The sequence below is a fragment of the Dipodomys merriami genome, unplaced genomic scaffold (assembly GCF_024711535.1).
Source record: "Dipodomys merriami isolate MVZ:Mamm:240054 unplaced genomic scaffold, mDipMer1.0.p SCAF_1307, whole genome shotgun sequence".
In the NCBI taxonomy this organism is placed as follows: Eukaryota; Metazoa; Chordata; class Mammalia; order Rodentia; family Heteromyidae; genus Dipodomys; species Dipodomys merriami.
The window spans coordinates 2,124-22,444 of NW_027202613.1; the positions used below are offsets into that span (position 1 = coordinate 2,124).

The 20,321-nt window shown below is 39.6% G+C and overlaps 1 long non-coding RNA gene across 1 annotated transcript in view; it reads left to right on the forward strand.

Annotated features, from left to right (window-relative positions):
* Positions 1-507: 507 nt before the first annotated feature.
* The window catches only part of LOC138825000 (uncharacterized), a 30,364-nt gene continuing 10,550 nt past the window's right edge, over positions 508-20,321 (forward strand). The window contains exons 1-2 of the long non-coding RNA XR_011371267.1: positions 508-602; positions 2,339-2,519. This is a non-coding gene — a long non-coding RNA (uncharacterized lncRNA). The remainder of the gene's footprint in view (positions 603-2,338; positions 2,520-20,321) is intronic.

Sequence of the window (20,321 nt, forward strand, 5' to 3'; positions counted from 1 at the left end):
TCAAAACCATAGGTCCCGTCTGTAGTTTCCCTTACTTGCAGTAACTAGTACATGGTATCATATGACCATATAAGATGATGTTAAGTAAAATGAACCCTAAGATATGGACACAAATGAGTTTTTATTCCATGAGATTCTTATCTCTATATAATCCCCCAAATAAAGTTGGAAGGGGAGCTGTGGTTCAAGTATAGAACACCATCCTTTAGGGAAAAAGCTTAAGTGAGAAGGTAAGGTCCTGAGTTTAAACCAAAATATTAGCACTCAAAAAAGTTGATTTCTTTTCCTTGAAGTTTTTATTAAATTGCTCAGAAAATAATAAACATTGAATTTATGTTTAGCATTACTATGAAAATCATGTTATATTTATTGATGCTATTCTTTATTTTCCTAAATTTTATTTACACATTAATATCCAGTAATGGAAAGAGACAATTAGTGCTTCACAATTTTTTATGGCAGTTGAACATATGGATGAGAGATGCTTACAAGGAATTTGGACTGAAATAGATATGTGCAAGCTCTTCATATAAATAAATGATAGTTGAAGAACCTGTGGCCCTGTATGAAATAAAATAAAGAAATCAGCAAGGAAAGATAAGGTATGATTCTGGAAACCACACAATTTTGGAAGATAAAAAAACAAGGAAAATATGTAGCTTTTTGTAAGTTCTTTGTAACCCACAGACACAATTTATTCCTTATTTCTACTGTAAGGCATTTCAGTTAACTTTATTTTACAAAGTTAAACATGACTGGCATTGAATACTAACTGGCGTCTGTCAAAGGTGAGCAATTATTCTAGCCAGGTGCTAGGGATTCATGCCTATAATCCTAGCTACTCTGAGGGCTGAGATGTCTAGAGCCTAGTTCAAAGCCAGGTTGGAGAGGAAAGTTGGTGAGACTTTTCTGTTCAATTAACCACAAAAAAAACTGGAAGTGGCACTGTGGCTCAAAGTGGCAGCACTAGCCTCGAGTAATAAATTTCAGATACAGAACCCAAGTCCAGAGTTCAAGTTCTCTGAAATAATTATTAAAATACTTGTTCTCACGATTTCTTTAACTTGTCTAGAAGAATGTTTTAAACTTAAGGATTTTTTATTTCATGTGTCAGCATTGATTTTTAAGATGTGCAGAGAAAAATAATTTAAAGTCAGAACTGGTTTGTATTACTTTGTATTACACATTGCCTCTACACCCAGAGATCAGCTGGAAAGCAGATGGCCAAATCCTGGCTGTTAGCAATGAATATGGATATATGTTTCTTTGAGCAGATACACAAACTTTTGTAATGGTAGCCTTTATATATAACACCTTAATTGTAATAATAAAATTAATATTATTACTATTATTATTTTTTGTCTGTTGTGGGGCTTGAATTCTGGGTCTAGGCATTGTCCTTCAGCTCTTCAGCTCAAGGCTAGCAATCTACCACTTGAGCAACAGTGCCACTTCACATTTTCTGAACCTTTAGTTGGAGATAAGGGTCTCACAGACTTTCCTGCTTGTGCTGGCTTTGAACAGAGACCCTCAGTTTTCAGCCTCCTTAGTAGCAAGAATTACAGGTGTGAGCCACTGGCAGCCAGCAGTAAAATTATTTTGAAAAAGAAAAACCCATTATTCTATCTTTAAAAATTTACAATCTGGCAAGTGTATCTGTAACATTAGTTGTATCAAGTAACCATAGGCAGCAATCATTTTTAGATCTCACTATGTCCTGTCCAATGCCAGACAATATATCATTAATTTACTTTTTCCTAACCAAGTTCATGATGAATTCTCAGCACCACAATTTTCTAGTGAGTAAAAAGAATTCTTCAACATATTTATTTCAACAAACAGCATTTTGCACTTGGTTTTTTTTTTTTAATTTTGTCAGCCCTGGGGTTTGAAATCAAGGCCTGGGCACTCTCCCTGAGTTTCTTTTGCTCAAGGTTAGCACATTACCAATTGAGCCACAGCACCACTTCCAATTTTTCTGCTTATGTCATACTGAGGAATCAAATCAAGTGCGTCATGCATGCGAGGCCAGCACTCTACCACTAATCACATTCCCAGTCATTGGGTCTTTTGTTGTTGTTGTTGTTGTTTTAAAATAGCATTTTACTATGTGTCCTTCTGTTGGCCTAAAACTTGGGCTGGTCTCAAGCTAACTTCTAAATCAGCCTCCCAAGTTCAGAGATTACAAACATTGACCACCATAGTCGGCACAAGATTCTTTGTGAGAGAATACTCTTTTCAGATATAGAAAGAGTTATTCTGTCTTCCTTGGACTGGATGTTTTTTGCATTCTGCACTGTTAATCACATTCCTTGTCCTGTTATGTTTCCCCTTCTAGATTAATTGAAATATTTCAGGTTCTGAACTTGAAGCTGCTCCTGCCATCCAACACCACCACATTCTTGTGGATAGCACTAGCTGGCCTCATGAGCATAGCAGCCAGCTGGAGCTCAGCTATCTGATGGCCTTGAACTTCAACAATGCAATCATTTCTGGGCACAGACTGAAAACTGTCATAGGTAAGTTTGATTTATTCCAGCCTATTCTCAGCTACTTGCCATTCTCAGCTTTGTATGCTTTAAATTCTGTTAAACATTCATTACTATTTCCCAGCATTCTCAAATGTAACATATATGTCTTACTTTAAAATTTATCCAAACATGCAAAAAATGTTAACGTAGTTACTGTCCGCCAGTGGCTCATGTTTGAAAACCTAGCTACTTTAGAGGTCAAAAACTGAGCATCTTGGGTTAAAGCAGCCCAAAATCCAGAAGTGGAGATGTGGCTCAAGTGGTAGAGTGTCAGCTTTGAGCAAAAAGACTAACCAAGTATAATTAGTCTACTTTGGACTCACTCATGGAAAACACACACACACACACACACACACACACACACACACACACATACACACAATGTACATTCCCCTAGACTCCCTTTCTTGAGCAGTATTCAATGTCAATAACTTAATGCACGTTTTCCAAATTATTATGGTAGGGATTAAACTACATTTGTATTTATGACAATGCATTTTTTGTACTTTTTCTTTTTCATTTTTTGGTACTTATGTGAGAAAACAGTGTTTTGTGAAGACTAAACAGAAATCAATGTGTCAGTAAATAGATAGGTGACAGACTGAAAGATGCAGATAATACCACTTGAAATTTTATTTCTCCAAATTAAAATATATATACATATGTATGTATTTAAAATTTCTGCCAAGATTTTATTTCCATTAACAAAGATCTATTTGTTCCATTATATAAATTTAACATATTGTATGTTTCATAGTAGATTTATATTTATAGAATTTCTTAACTTTGGAAACAAGGTTCTGCAGTGTAGACCAGGCTTTCTTCAACTCGTAATTCTCCTGTGTCAGGTTCCTGAGTATTGGCTGGCATTACCATGTGGTAGCATAGTACCATGTCCAGCTATATTATTTATATTTTGTACAGTAGAATACTAATGTGAACAGCTTTAAGCCACATATCTTCATGAGCATGAATGAATTTCTTGCAGAAAATGTTATAAATAGAGTTACTGAGTAAAGCCAATAATGGTAGACATGCCTGTAATCCCAGCACCAAGGAGGATTGTAAGCTTTAGAGCAGCCTAAGCTACACAGTAAGTCCCTACCATAGCTAAGATATGGAACCAATGCAAATGTCCCTCAGTAGATGAATGGATCAAGAAAATGTGGTATATATACACAATGGAATTCTAGGCCTCCATCAGAAAGAATGACATTGCCCCATTTGTTAGGAAATGGAAAGACTTGGAAAAAATTATATGAAGTGAAGTAAGCCAGGCCCAAAGAAACATAGGTCCCATGGTTTCCCTTATTTGTAATATCTAGTATATGTATGAGTCAAGCAGAAAAGGTCAGATAATGTCATGTCAGGAAAATGAACCCTTAGATGTGTAATGTTTTTTTTCTTTCATGCATGTGTTTCTAACGCATTTATAAGATTATCTCTTTGTTGCTTTGTATGTCCCTCCCCCACAGTATAACCCCTGCTTTCACTATATTTGATGTCAGTATAACTTGTGGAGGAGATGGGGAAAAACCAGTTGTTTAAGGATACAGGTGGACCTGTTGCAACAATGAGAAGTACAAGTTGTCATGTCCAAAACGAGCTTTACAACGGCGGTGCGGGGGGGGGGAGGGAAGGGAGGGAAGGAGAAGGATTAGGATTGGGGGGAGGGGGGAGACTGGGAAGGGATGTGAAGGAGGAGGCTGCAATGCTTGGTAAGAAATGTACACATTATCCTGCTCAGGTAATTGTAACTCCTCTGTACAGTATGTTCACAAATTAAATTAAATTAAATTAAAAAAAAACAACACTAGTGCACATGGAAAGCTGTGCAAACTGCCTCAGTTTAGTTATGAAGAATAACTCATGAGACAAAGAGTATGGTCATTTAATGTTATTTAAATAATAGTTATAATATTAAAGATGAACTATTGGTAAGTCTTCATATTTCCTGTTTGTATCCTTCTTTTTTCATGCATATATTTTTCTTTTTCTTTTTGTTATTGTGAAAATAACATACAGAGGGGTTACAATTACATGAGCAAGGTAATGAGTACATTTCTTTTTTTTCTTTTTCTTTTTTATACAATGAGCAAAGAGTGGAAGTTTCTAGGTATTGTGAGCAAAGCATGATTGAGTAGGGATCTTTCTTTATTCCTTTCTGATCCAGGAATATGTGTTTCATGTGTAAGCAATAGTTCTGACTTAATATAATAAGGAATTAAACATTTCATTCTTTTTTTTTTTTTGGTTGGTCATGGGGCCTGAACTGTGGGCCTGGGTGCTGTCGCTCAGCTATCCAGCTCAAGGCTAGTACCCTACGACTTGAGCCACAGTGCAACTTCCGTCTTTTATTTCTTCTTATGTGGTGCTGAGGAACCCAACCCAGGGCCTCATGCATGCAAGGCAAGCGAACTAACACTGAGTCACCTTTCCAGCCCCTAAAAATTTAATTCTTTCTTTTAATTTTAATTTTAATTTTTATTTTTTGTGAACATACAGAGGGGTTACAATTATATGGGCAAGATAATGAGTACATTACTTATCAAGAATTGCAGCCTCCTCCTTTGTTTACCCTTCACATCTCGTCCAAGCCTCCCCCGGCTCCCCAACTCAATCCTCCCCTCCCCCTCGCACCAAAGTTGTAAAGTTCGTTTTCGACATGACAACATGTACTTCTCATTGTTGCAACGGGTCCACCTGTATCCTTAAACGACTTGTTTTTCCCCATCTCCTCCACAAATTATACCGACATCAAATATAGTGAAAGCAGGGGTTATACTGTGGGAGAGGGACAAATAAAGCAACAAAAAAATAATCTTATAAATGCGTTAGAAACAAATGCATGAAAGAAAAAACACATTTAAAAACACAAGTCATTTAAGGATTCAGGTGGACCTGTTGCAACAATGACAAGTACAAAATGTCATGTCAAAACCAGCTTTACAATGTCGGTGTGGGGGGGTGGGGGGTATAATTGGGTGGGGGGAGGGGGGAGGCTGGGAAGGGAGGTGAAGGATAAACAAAGGAGGAGGCTGCAATGCTTGGTAAGAAATGTATGCATTATCCTGCCCATGTAATTGTAGCCCCTCTGTACAGTATGTTCTCAAATAAAATTAAATTAAATTAAAAAAAATGTCATGTCAAAACCAGCTTTACAATGTCGGTGTGGGGGAGGAGAGGGGTATGATTGGGTAGGGGGGGGGAGGAGGGAGGCTGGGAAGGGAGGTGAAAGGTAAACAAAGGAGGAGGCTGCAATGCTTGGTAAGAAATATATGCATTATCCTGCCCATGTAATTGTAACCCCTCTGTACAGTATGTTCTCAAATAAAATAAAATAAAATAAACAAAAAAAATACATAATGAAGGGCTCATTTTCCTAACATCATGTTATCTGACCTTTTCCGCTTGACTTATACATATACTAGATATTGCAAATAAGGAAAACCATGGGACCAATGTTTCTTTGGGCCTGGCTTACTTCACTTAATATAATTTTGTCCAAGCCTTTCCATTTCCTAACAAATTGGGCAAACTCACCCTTTCTGATGGAGGCATAGAATTCCATTGTGTATATATACCACATTTCCTTGATCCATTCATCTACTGAGGGGCATCTGGGTCGTTTCCATATCTTAGCTATGGTAAATAGTGCTGCAATAAACATAGTTGTGCTGGTAGATTTAGTGTGGTCTTGTTTGTAAACATTTGGGTAAATGCCCAAAAGTGGGATTGCTGGGTCATACGGAAGATCTGTGTGAAGTCTTTTGAGGAACCTCCATACTGCTTTCCAAAGTGGTTGAACAAGTTCAACACTCCTACCAACAATGAAGCAAGGTTCCCTTCTGTCCACGTTCCCTCCAGCATCTGTTGTTGTTAGAGTTCTTGATTTTTGCCATTCTAACTGGAGTGGGGTGGTACCTTAATGTTGTTTTGATTTGCATTTATTTTATGGCTAGGGAGGTTGAACATTTCTTCATGTGTCTATTGGCCATCCTTCTTTCCTCTTCAGAGAAGTTTCTCTTTAAGTCTTTAGCCCACTTATTTATTGGGCAGTTATTTCTTTGAGGATTTGTTGTTGGGGGATTTAATTTTTTGAGTTCCAAGTATATTTTAGATATGAGACCCTTGTGCGTTGTATGGCTAGTGAAGATCTTCTCCCAATCCGTGGGTTTTCTATTCATCTTGCAAGCTATGTCCTTTGCCATGCAGAAGCTCTGCAACTTCATGCCATCCCATTTGTCCAACCTTTCTTAATTTCTTGTATTTCCGAGTCTCTATTAAGAAAATATTGGCTTGAGGCAAGAAACCTAGGGTTTCTCCAATTCCATCCTGTAATGTTTTCAGAGTGTCTGTTTTGACTCTGACGTCTTTGATCCATTTGGAGTTCATTCTGGTGCAGGGTGATATATAAAGATCTAGATTTGGTTTTCTACAAGTAGTTAATCAATTTTGCCAGCAACGTTTACTGAAGAGGCTGGCTTTATTCCATTCTATTATTTTAACTCCCTTATCAAAGATTAGTTGGCTATAGGTCTGTAGGTTCATTTCTGGGTTTTCAATTCTATTCCATTGGTCCTGAAGTCTGTTCTTATGTCAGTACCAAGCTGTTTTTATTCCTATGGCTTTATACTAGAGTTTGAAATTTGGTATTGATATTCCTCCAGCAGTGTTCTTTCCGTTGAGGAGCGTTTTTGCTATTCGGGGTCTTTTATTGTTCCATATGAATTTTTGGATTGGAATTTTGATAGGTATCACGTTGAATTTGTAGATAGCCATGGGAAGTATTGCCATTTTCACAAAGTTGATCATTCCAATCCAGGAGCATGGAAGGTTTTGACATTTGCTATTTTCTGTTTTGATTTCCTTTTTCAAGATTTTAAAGTTTTCATCATAAAGGTCCTTCACTTCTTGGGTTCAGTTAATTCCTAGGTATTTTATTTTTTGAGGGGCTATTACAAATGGAGTTGTTTTCCTAATTTCAGCCACCCTGTTCTGATTGTTGGCATACAGAAAAGCCATTGATTTTGGGGGGTTAATTTTATACCCTGCTACTTTGCCAAAGTTTTGAATCAGCTTGAATAATTAGGGAGTGGAGTCTATGGGATTCTTTAAATACAAGATCATGTCATCTGCAAAGAGGGAGAGTTTTATTTCTTCTTTCCCTATTTGAATCCCCTTCATGTCTGCATCTTGTCTTATTGCTGTAGCTAGGCATTCTAATACTAGATTGAAGAGAAGTGGAGAGAGTGGGCATCCTTGTCTTGTTCCTGAGTTAAGAGGAAATGGCTTTAGTTTTTCACAATTGAGTATAATGCTGGCTGTAGGTTTGTCATATACAGCCTTTATTGTATTGAGGAATGTTCCCTGGATTCCTAATTTTTCCAAAATCTTCATCACAAAAGGATGTTGAATCTTGTCGCATGCTTTTTTTGCATCTATTGAGATAACCATGTGGTTCTTGTTCTTGCTGCTGTTGATGTGATGAATATTATTAATTGATTTGCGTATATTGAACCAGCTTTCCATCCCTGAAATGAATCCTGTTTGCTCGTGGTGTATGATTTTTTGGATGAATTATTGAAGTTGATTGGACAAAATTTGTTGAGAAATTTTGCATCAATGTTCATCAAAGAAATGGGTCTATAGTTCTCTTTCTTTGATGAGTCCCTGCCTGGTTTGGGGATCTTTTGAAATCTTTTTCAATTTCATTGACGAGTTGAAGGAGTATTCGTGTGAGCTCTGCTTTGAAAGCCTTGTTGAATTCCGTTGTAAAACCATCTGGTCCTGGACTTTTCTTAGCTGGAAGGTCTCTTATTGCTGTTTCTATTTCAATGCTTCATATGGGCCTGTTAAGCTGGTTTAACTCATGTTGGTTTAGTTTTGGCATGTCAATATTTGCTAGAGAAAAGGTCCATTTCTGTCAAGTTCTCAAACTTATTAGCATAAAGTTTTGAGAAGTATTCCCTTATAATGTTCTGAATCTTGGTTGTTCTCATGGTGATGTTTCCATACTCATCTCTGAGTTTATTTATTTGGGTGTGTGCTCGTCTTTTTCTTATAAGATTTGCTAAGGGTCTGTCAATTTTGTTAAGTTTTTCGAAGAACCAACTCTTTGTTTTGTTGATACTTTCTATAGTTTTTGTGGATTCTAATTCATTTAATTCTGATTTAATTTTAATTATTTCTTTCTGTCTACTGGATTTGAGTTTACCTTGCTGCTCTTTTTCAAGGAGGTTTAGATGTGTCATTAAATTGTTGGTTTCAGATCTCTCCAATTTTTGATGTAGGAGCTCAGAGCTATAAACTTGCCTATGAGTACTGCCTTTGCTGTGTCCCAGAGGAGCTGGTAGTTTGTATGTTCATTTTTGTTGAATAGCATGAACATTTGAATTTCCTTTCTAATCTCTTCCATGACCCACTCGTGGTTCAGCATTGTGTTGTTCAGCCTCCATGTGATACCGGACTTTCTTTGGTGGCTTTTGGTGTTGAGTTCTAATTTTATTCCCTTGTGGTCAGAGAGAATGCAAGGTATAACTTCAATGTTTCTGAATTTAGACAGGTTTGCTTTGTGGCCTAAAATGTGGTCTATTTTGGAAAATATTCCATGTGCTGCTGAGAAAAACGTGTATTCTGATGCTGCTGGGTGAAATGTTCGGTAAATGTCTGTTAAGTCTAGTTGATCTATGCAGCTGTTTAGATCTGCGGTTTCTCTGTTGAGTTTTTGCCCAGTTGATCTGTCTAGTGGGGAGAGTGGTGTGTTAAAATCCCCAACAATTAATGTCTTTGGATCTATATGGCATTTGAGGGAAAGTAGTGTTTCTTTGGTAAATTTGGGTGCTCCATTGTTTGTCGAATAGATATTAGAATTGTAATATCCTCCTGAAGGAGAGATCCTTTAATTTGTATGTAGCGACCTTCTTTATCTCTTCTCACGAATTTTAATTTGAAGTCTATTTTATCTGATATTAGGATTGCAACTCCGGCCTGTTTATGGGGTCCATTTGCTTGGTAGATTTTATTCCAGCCTTTAACATTGAAAATGTGTTTGTTTTTATGGGCAAGATGTGACTCCGGAAGGTAGCAGATAGAAGGGTCTTGTTTTTTAATCCAATTAGTTGGTCTATGTCGTTTAATTGGAGAGTTCAGTCCGTTAATGATGATAGAAAGGACTGAGAGGTATTTGGGGGTTCCTGCCATGTTATCCACCTTCTTGGCGCCTGCAAAAACTAGGTTCTTCCTATCGTTCTTGGATTCTCAGTTTGGGTGCAGTTTCTTGGCCTTTATTGTGGTCTTGTTGGTTTTCTATGTATAGGACATCTTTAAGAATCTTTTGTAGGGCTGGTTTGGTGGAGATGTATTGTTTCCATTTTTCTTTGCTATGGAAGGTTTTTATTTGGCCTTCAGTTATGAAGGAGAGTTTAGCTGGGTACAGTATTCTTGGTTGATAGTTGTTTGTTTTTAGGGCATGGCATACATCATTCCAGGCTCTTCTTGCTTTGATTGTCTCTGCTGAGAAATCTGAGGTGATTCTAATTGGTTTCCCTTTATAGGTGATTAATGTTTTCTCCTTGACAGCTTTAAGGATCTTTTCCATGGTCTGAGTTGTTCCTGTGTGGATTATAATGTGACGGTGGGATGTCCTATTCTATTTGGAGTTCAAAAAGCTTCTTGTATCTGAATAGGCCTATCTTTTTGCATGTTTGGGAAGTTCTCTGCTAGGATCCTGTTAAACAAATTTCCTAGACCATTAACTTCTGTTTCTAGGTGCTCCTCTACACCCATTATCCTTAGATTAGGCCTTCTGTTGGTGTCTTCCAAGTGTTGGATAGATCTGTCATATTTATTGGACTTGTCTTGGATGGTTTTATGTTCTTTCTCTATAATATCTAGGCTGTTTTCAATCCCCGAGATTCGATCTTCTGCATGGTCTAACCTGCTGTCAAAGCTTTCTACTTTGTTTTTTATCTCTTTTCCTTCTAATTGGTCAGCTTTGATGGCTTCAAATTCTTTGTTGAAGCTTTGTTTTAGATCTTGTATGAAGTTCTTTACTTCCTTAATTTGGTGTTCAGTGTTTATTCTCAAATCACTTAGTTGATTGCTTATGATTTCCTTGTACTCCCATTCCTTCTGTTGGGCTCCATTCAGCATTCCCTCTGTGGTCTCCCTGACTTCCTTCAGCTCTTTGTTAATGGATTCCATGAATGCCTTTAGTGATCTTTGTGTATTCTCTTCCTGCTCTCTCAATTCCTGCATTACACTTTGATTAGCTTCCTCCCGTTCGTGGGAGTCCTGTAGTTCTCTTTGAGTGTTCTCAGCCTGCTCACACCATTCCTGCCTTTCTCTTTGAGTATTCTCAAGCTGCTCACGCAAATCCTTTATCAATTTTTGAGTAGCTTCCTCATGCTTGTGATATTCCTGTATAAACTTTTGGATTGCCTCCTCTGTCTCCCTATCACTCTCATACAGAGTCCTTTTTATGTTTTCAATCTTTTCCTTTATTATGTTTTCAATCTTTTCCTTTATCATGTTTGCCAGCAGTGTTTGTAGAGCTATTTAGAAATTGTCCTCTGGATTATTCATTATCTGTTCTGTCCCCTGATTATCAAGATTGGTTATTGAGATACCCGGATTTGCCATTTTTTTGTGTTTTTCCGGCTTACTCTGCCCATTTGAGATGAAAATAGCACCAGTTTTGTGCTAGAACACTATCTTAAGGCAAGCATCAACCAAAGTCTGAATTTGTACACTCAATAGTCTACAGATACAATCTAGTTCAACAGATACATCTATTCAACATCAAACAACTATACATTAATGGGCTACGAACTGCAAAGAAGAATTTGGAAGACCAGAAATTATTAGGGTTAGGGAGAGATATGGATAAAAATTAGGAATAGATTGATGTGGGGAGGCTCAAAGAGAGTTTACTAAGTCCTAATCTCAAAGCAGGAAATAGGTAGGGTAGGATGAAAATAGAGAGGGAGAAAAAAAGAAGAAAAGGAAAGAGAAAAGAAAAGAGACCAGAAGAAATAGAAAAGTAAAAATTAATAAAATTATGTAGACCCGATAACTATCTATTTAGAGAAGAAGGTGAATATATTGAGAGAAGGGGAGGGACATAAAGGAGATGTGAAAAACCTAAAAATAAAAATGCTTAAAATATTATATAGGTATAAAGAGGTAGTACTGCTATTAAGGAATTTAAGTCTTAGAGGTTTTGAATTGAGTGATAAATTTCTGGATTAAGTGTGTACACAATGGGGGATAGGGTCTAATAGTCAACTAAGGGTTTATCTGAGGATGTGCAGGACAAGAATTAAGTCACATAAAGAAGAACGAAAGAGAAGAGAACGTGAAAAGGATAAGAAAAGAAGAAAAAAGATGAGAAGTTCAGTGGAGGTAAACAAAAAAGAAAGAGATAATTAAAATAGAAAAAAGAGAGAAAGAAAACAAAAAAAGAAAGAAAAACGCACACTCACGTATCCCTAAAATAAAAATTATAAGAGGAAAAAAAATTTCTGGAAAACAATTTTTTTTCAAAAAAGGCAAAAATTAAGGATTAAAAAAAGTTTTGGAAAAGAAAAAAAAAATTTTATATAAGGTACCAAAAAAAATTTTTTTAAAGAAGAAGAAGAAGAAGAAGAAGAAGAAGAAGAAGAAGAAGAAGAAGAAGAAGAAGAAGAAGAAGAAGAAGAAGAAGAAGAAGAAGAAGAAGAAGAAGAAGAAGAAGAAGAAAAGTTCTTTGATTTTTTTTGGGAGGGGTGGGAAAAATCCTGTATCTCCCTTGTGTCTGTAGCCAGCCTTTTGTTGGAGTCTCTGGTCTGCTTGTGGTCCTGTGGCTTGGTTGGTTTCTTAAGTCAGTTTGTTCGAACAGGCAGACAAATGCTCTGCTTTACCCAGGATTTGGCGATCCTCCTCCCAGGTTAGTTCATTTGGAGGCAGATCTACTTCGAGTATCACAAAAGAGGGGGATGCAGTGATGAGGCTAGGTTCTGGGTAGAGTTGAGGCCTTTCAACAGACAGTAGCTTTTCCCGGGGGCTAGTTTTTGAAAAACTCACAGAGCCCAGCCTGGAGCCATTCTCAGGGTTTCTGTTTACTGAATTTCAATTGATTGTTGAGGCTGCTAGAGGAAGGGGCAGCCTCTGGCTCTGATTACCCAGTGAAGAAAGTCACTCCTAGGGCTGGTGCCCGAGCTGTGTGACTTTTCCCTGGGTGGAGCTGAGTCTGGCAGTTCAAGTTAGGTTCTTGTGACCTGCTAAAGGACTCTAGATTTCTTCCAATGCCTGAGTTGGAGCTAGCAGCTCCACTGAGCTTTGTCGGTATCCAAGATGGAGATCTCTGGTGCTGGGGGTAGGGGTGGCCTTCCCTCCTCTGCTCCCTGAGAAGGAGTGAAGATGTCAGGCTTCTACTCATGCCGAGTCTTGGTTCCTGGGTTGTCTCTGGTCTGCAAACTGCAGGATGAAGATGTCCACTCCTTGTCAGTTCTTGCTGGTGTTGAGTAGAATCCGCTCGCCTGCTGCGTCTGGCTTCTTCATCCCAGACTCTCTGTGGCTCAGGTATGGCTCCTGTGCTCACCCGCCGCCACCTCCACAGCTGCCGCTGCCGCGGCAGCTGCTGGCAAGAGCTCAGAAGTGTCTCCTTGCCTGGGTTTCCCCTCTCTGGCCTAACTCTCTGTCCTGTGATGGCACACTTGGTGTAATTCTCTGGCTTAAGACTGTTCACTGGAACTCTAAAACTGCTTTCTATGGGAGAGCTTGCTTAGATTCCAGCTTCTCCTCCGCCATCTTCCTGGAACACCCCCCCCAAGTTAGGGTGTTTCTAATGAGTGGCTGCTTCCAAGTTCTTTCTTTTTTTTTTTTTTTTTTTTTTAATTTTTTTTATTGTAGAGATACTATACAGAGGGTTACAGTTACATGAGTGAGGTAATGAGTACACTTCCATTTCCTCTTGAACATTGTTACCCCCTCCATTGTTTTCCCCCTACCATCCCCTCCCTCCCTCCCTTCCCCAAGGTTTTTTTTTTTTTTGATCGTGATTAAGTGATTACTTAATTTCCGGAAATTCACAGTATTGTGGAATAATGATGCTCATTTAAAGTCACAAGTTCATTCTAACTTTCCTGGAGCAAATTGTCTATCACAGTCTATAATATATAACGGTGCTCATATGTTATATACCATATATGTGATCAGCAGCATGGGGATATTTAGTAGTGGTTCAACCAGATGAGTGGGAGTTCTTTGTTTCTTAAGTCCTGTTAGTTTTGTCATATCACCTAACATTTTGGATTCATCATCCACTTATCAGGGAGACCATGTACTGTTTGTCTCTTCGTTCTTGGCTTACCTCGCTCAACATGATTCCTTCTAGCTCCATCCATTTCCCTGCAAATGCCATTATTTTGTCATTTCTAATGGCTGCATAATATTCCATTGTGTATAGATACCACAATTTTTGGATCCATTCATCTGTGGTGGGGCATCTAGGTTGTTTCCATATCCTAGCTATTGCGAACAGTGCTGCAATAAACATGGAGGTGCATGTGTCCTTGTATATTGGTTCCTGTTGTTCAGGGTAGATGCCTAGAAGTGGTATGACTGGGTCGTAAGGGAGGTCAATCTTTAGCTTTCTAAGGACCCTCCAGACTGCTTTCCAAAGTGGTTGTATGAGTGTACATTCCCACCAGCAGTGTAATAGCGTTCCTCGTTCTCCACATCCCCTCCAGCATTTGTCGTTGGCTGATTTGTGGATGTGGGACATTCTGACTGGGGTAAGGTGGTATCTCAGGGTTGTCTTTATTTGCATTTCCTTCACCACCAGGGATGATGAACATTTCCTCATGTGTTTCTTTGCCATTTTTATTTCTTCATTTGAGAAGTCCCTCTTTAGTTCCCTTGCCCATTTAGTAATTGGTGTGTTGGGTTTGGGAGGGATTAGTTTCTTGAGTTCCCTGTATATACAGGATGTTAACCCCTTGTCTGATATATTGCTGGTAAATATTTTTTCCCAATTAGTTGGTTGTCTTTCTAGCTTGGTTGCGATAGCTTTATCTGTGCAGAAGCTTTTTATTTTAAGGTAGTCCCATTTGTCGAGTCTCTCTCCAATTTGTTGTGACCCTGGGACTCTGTTCAGGAAGTTCCTTCCTGTGCCTATTAGTTCAAGTGTCTCTCCTACTCTGTCCTGCAGTAGTTTCAGAGATTCAGGTTTAATGTTAAGGTCTTTAATCCATTTTGAGTTGATGTTGGTGCATGGTGATAGGCTGGGGTCCACTTTTAGTTTTCTGCATGTGGCTGCCCAGTTTTCCCAGCACCAGCGGTTGAAGAGGCTGTGTTTCTTCCATTGTATGTCTTTGGCTCCTTTGTCGAATATCAGCTGGCTGTAGGCCTGTGGATTTATTTCTGGATCTTCTATTCTGTTCCATTGGTCTTCAGGTCTGTTTTTGTGCCAGTACCATGCTGTCTTTGTTATTATAGCTCTGTAGTAGAGTTTGAAGTTCGGCATGGATAGCCCTCCCATATTGTCTTTATCCCCTAGAATTGTTTTGGCTATTCTAGGTCTTTTGTTGTTCCATATGAATTTTTGGACTGTTTTCTGTATTTCAGTGATGTACGTCATTGGGATTTTAATAGGAATTGCGTTGAATTTGTATATTAGTTTTGGAAGTATTACCATCTTTACTATATTAAGTCGGCCTATCCAGGAGCATGGGAGGTCTTTCCATTTCCTAGTGTCTTCTGCAATTTCTTTCTTTAAATTTTTATAGTTCTCATTAAATAGTTCTTTTACATCTTTGGTTAGGTTAATTCCTAAATATTTTATTTTTCGGGAGGTTATTGTGAATGGGGTTGCTCCCTTTATTTCCCTCTCTTCCTGTACATTATCAGTGTATAGGAAGGCAACTGATTTTTGTGGGTTTATTTTGTATCCTGCTATTTTGCCAAAGTGATTTATGATTTCTAAGAGTTTGGGGATGGAGTTTTTGGGATCGTGGAGGTATAGTATCATGTCGTCTGCAAAAAGGGATAGTTTAACTTCTTCTTTTCCTATGAGGATCCCTTTAATGTCTTTTTCTTGCCTTATTGCCCTGGCTAAGGGTTCTAGGACTATATTGAAGAGGAGTGGAGACAGTGGGCATCCTTGCCTTGTTCCTGATTTTAGGAGAATTGGTTGTAGCTTTTCCCCATTAAGTATAATATTGGCTATTGGTCTGTCATAAATGGCTTTTATTGTTTTTAGAAATGTTCCTTCTATTCCTATTTTCTCCAGAGCTTTTAGCATGAATGAATGTTGAATTTTGTCAAAGGCCTTTTCTGCATCTGTAGCGATAATCATGTGATTCTTGACCTTGGCTCTGTTGATATGTTGGATTACATTTATTGACTTACGTATGTTAAACCATCCCTGTGTCTCTGGGATGAAGCCTACCTGGTCATAGTGAATTATTTTTTTTATGTGTTTCTGGATTCTGTTAGCTAGAATCTTGTTAAGGATCTTTGCATCTGTGTTCATCAAGGAGATTGGCCTGTAATTCTCCTTTTTGGTTGGGTCTTTGCCTGGTTTGGGGATGAGTGTGATATTGGCTTCGTAGAATGAGTTTGGGATAGCTCCTTCCTTCTCTGTTTCTCTGAAGAGCTTGAGGAGTATGGGTATTAGTTCTTGTTTAAAGGTCTTATAGAATTCTGCTGTGAATCCATCTGGTCCTGGGCTTTTTTTTGTTGGAAGACTTTTGATAGCTTCCTGTATCTCATTATAGGATATTGGCTTATTTAATTGGTTAACTTCTTCTTTGCTCAGTTTGGGCAACTTGTATTTCTCTAAAAATGCATCCATTTCTGCCCGATTTTCTTCCTTTAGAGAGTATAGCTTTTGAAAGTAGTCTGTTAGAATTGTTTGGATATCTTGGGTACGTGTGGTGATGTTTCCCGTGGCATCCCTAATCCTATTAATATGGGTTTCCTCTCTTCTTTTTTTAATTAATCTAGCCAATGGGCCATCAATTTTGTTTATTTTTTCAAAGAACCAGCTTTTTGTTTGGTTTATTTTGGTTATGGTTTTCTGATTTTCTAATTGGTTAATCTCTGCTTTTAATTTGGTTATCTGGCTTCTTCTAGTAGCTTTAGGTTCCATTTTTTCCTGTTTTTCTAGCTGTTTTAATTGCAACGTGAGATTATTTACTTGGTCTGTCTCCATTCTCTTGATGTGGGCACTGAGGGCAATAAATTTGCCCCTCAGGACTGCTTTTGCTGTGTCCCACAAGTTTCTTTGTGAGGTGTTTTCATTTTCATTGAGTTGTAGGAAATGCTTTATTTCTTCTCTGATCTCTTCTGTTATCCAGGCATTGTTAAGGAGTGTGCTGTTCAATTTCCATGTATTGGAGAAATTTCTGCGGTATGCTTTGTTATTGAGAGCTAGCTTGATTCCACTGTGGTCAGATAGGATACAGGGGATTATGTCGATCCCTTTGTATTTGCTTAAGTTCCTTGCATGAACTATGATATGGTCTATTTTGGAGAAAGTTCCATGAGCTGCTGAGAAGAATGTGTACTGTGTTGTTTTAGGGTGAAATACTCGGTAGATGTCAGTTAATTCCGCTTGCAGTATGGCCTCTCTTAATTCGGTAGCTTCTTTGCCAATCCTCTGGTTGGTAGACCTGTCCTTTGGTGAGAGTGGTGTGTTAAAGTCTCCTAGTATTATCGTATTGGGATCTATTTTATTCTGTAAGTTTGAGAGCATTTGTTTGACATATCTGGGTGCACCAATATTTGGGGCATATAAGTTGATGATGGTTATATCCTCCTCTTGGATTGTTCCCTTTATTAATATGTAGTGTCCGTCCTTGTCTTTCTGTACTGATTTTAATGAAAAGTTTATTTTGTCAGATATCAGGATAGCTACACCTGCTTTCTTACTGGGGGCGTTTGATTGGTAGATCCTTTTCCACCCCTTCACTCTGAGTTTGTTTGTATGTTTGGCTGAGAGGTGGGTCTCCTGAAGGCAACAGATGGATGGGTCTTGTTTTCTTATCCAGTCCTCAGTTCGTTTTCTTTTAATTGGCGAATTCAGCCCATTTATATTAAGAGAAAGTATAGAGAGATGCATTGTTGTCCCTGCCATTCCGTTTTCCTAAGTTTTTCTTTTTTCCTTTCCTCCTGTGCTTGCTCAGTTAGACTTTGAGTAATGCCTGTTTGGGGCAGGCCCCAGTTCCTGGCTGCTTTCTTCAGGTTGTGTCCCCCCTCTTAGAATTCTTTGTAATGCTGGCTTAATGTTTATGAATTCATTTAGTTTTTCTTTGCTATTAAAAGTTTTCAGTTCTCCATCAAATGTGAATGCTAGCTTTGCCGGGTAGATCAGTCTGGGTTGGCAGTTATTGGCTCTCAGGGCTCGTATGGTGCTTTCCCAGGCTTTTCTTGCATTCATTGTTTGTGTGGAGAGATCTGCAGTAATTCTTATTTTTTTCCCATTGTAGTATAGCTCCTTCTTCATTTTTGCTGCATGCAGGATTGTTTCCTTATTATTCAGATCTATCATTTTTACTATAATGTGTCTAGAAGTGTTTCTCCTGGGGTCTTGCTTGTTGGGTGTTCGATAAGCTTTTGTGATGTAGTTAAGATGGTCGTTTTTGAGGTGGGGAAAATTTTCATTGATTATCTTGTTAAATAGGTGTTGCATTCCCTTGCTCTGGAATTCCTCACCTTCGTCCACTCCAATTATGCGAAGGTTAAATTTTTTAGCATTATCTGCTTGCTCTTGAATATCCCTTTGGTTTAATTTGAGTAATTTTTCCATATCTGTCACTTTTTGGTCCAGTTGGTGTATTCTGTCTTCTGTATCTGACACTCGACCTTCCATTTCATTCACTCTGTTGACAGTGGCTTCTATTGTGGTTTGCATGGAGGAAATGGATCCCTTTATGGATTCAATGTTGGTTCTCAGAGTACTGATCTCACCTCTCAATGAGGTATGCATTACCTCTAATTTGGCGTTTATCTCACTTCTTATTGAGGTTTGTGCAGCTTCTATTTTTGCATGCATCTCTTGTTTGATACCCTGTATCTCTTTGGATAGTTCATCCTTGTGCTCTTTCAATTTCTGATAAATTTCTCGCTTTATTTCTTGAGTCATTGCCTCCAGCAACCCTTGGAAGTAGCCTTTGTCTTCCATTCCTGCTTTGCTCCCACTGGGGCTCTCCCCTGTGTGGCTGCTGGCTTTTGGGGTGAGCTTGCTGTCCTGGGTGGTAGTAAACCTTGTGATTTTTCTCTGTGATTTTCGCATGGAGGTTCAGGAGACTGCTCTTCAATTTTGTTTTGGTGTGTCTGTCTTTGCTTGGTTGCTGATTCTGTATTGGTAGAGAGAGTCTGTGCCTGATCTGGGTTCTGTTGGGAGCCTATTTCCAGCTGCTATTCTGACTTACTTAGGATTCTCAGCTCTCTGCTGTAGATTGCTGACAGTTCCCGCCTTTGGAAGGGTTGAGCAGCCTAGACTGCTTGTGTTTGCTCCTACGGGTGCTCTTGTGAAGAACAGATGCTCTGGATGCACTCTCCCAAATGCTGGAGTCTGCTATGGGCTCCTGATGTGTTTTTGTTTATTTGTTTTGGGCTGGTTGTGGGCTTGAACTCTAGGTTTGGGTGCTGTCCCTCAGCTTTTTCAGCTCAAGGCTGGCACCCTACCGTTTGAGCCACAGCACCACTTCTGACCCTTTTTGCTTTTGTGATGCTGAGGAATCAGATGCAGGGCCTCATACATCCAAGACTATCACTCTATTGCTGAGCCGCCTTAACAGTCTGAGCTCCTGCTTACTATCAGGTGCTGGCAGCCTGTGTTGCCCAATTCCCAGTCTAGGGTATATGGGTGGAGTTTTGGTGGGGTTTGGGCTTCTCTTGTCCTGGGCCTCCAGGTCTTTTGTTGTCACAGGCGTGCTTCCCGGGGGAGTGTTGTTTCCTGGTTTTCTCCCCTCTGTTGAGGCGTATGCTCAGCTTTTTACTTCAATTGGGAGGAGTTGGTTGTGTTGTTCAGGCGCCGGATCCCCGGGCTTGGTTCCGGCCCCAGCCTGGAGCGCGCTTGTTAGGCCTGTGCTGATGTGTATACCCCCTAGGTTATACAGCCTGGGGGACACAGTTCAAATTTCTTCTACTGTTGGTAGTCTTGACCCAGGGGCGCTGTTCCTGGCTTGGGCATTTAAGCTCCCTTCCAGGGGTGCTCTTGCTCTAGCCTGGCCAGCTGAGTGTGCTCCACGGGCTGGTGGAGCTCTCAAACAGTTCCCAGTTTTAGTGGGTCCTGTGGTCCGGGTGCTGGGGTAGGGAGTCTAGGTCAGGGTCTGGGGATTCCCTCCAGCTCTGGTCTCCCTTGAGGGATACACTTCCCCTGTGGGGTACTCACCCTGGAGCTGGTTGTTTCTGTGTGGTGTAGGTCGTCAGTTGTTGTTGCAATCCGGGCTGGGTTGGGCGGTGGTGGCTCTGTGTGATTCTTTTCTGTCTCTGCCTCTGTCGAAGCTGTTGGGTCAAGAGTGTCCACGCTCAGGCAGCTTCTTCTCGGTACCTCTGGGGCCCAAGTGACCCCGCCGGGTTGTTGCGATCGTGATCGGGCGGGCGGGTGGTCTGCAGACAGGACCCTTTGTCGCGCCGAGCCGCTTTGGCGGGATGGAACCTCTCTGCTCGGGTGGAGAGTGCTGGATCGTTGCGATCGCGATCAGGCGGGCCGGGTGGTCTGCCGCAGGTCCTTTTGTCACTCTGCTGATGCCCAGCGGCTTTGGCGGGATGGAGCCTCTCTGCTCGGGTGGAGAGTGA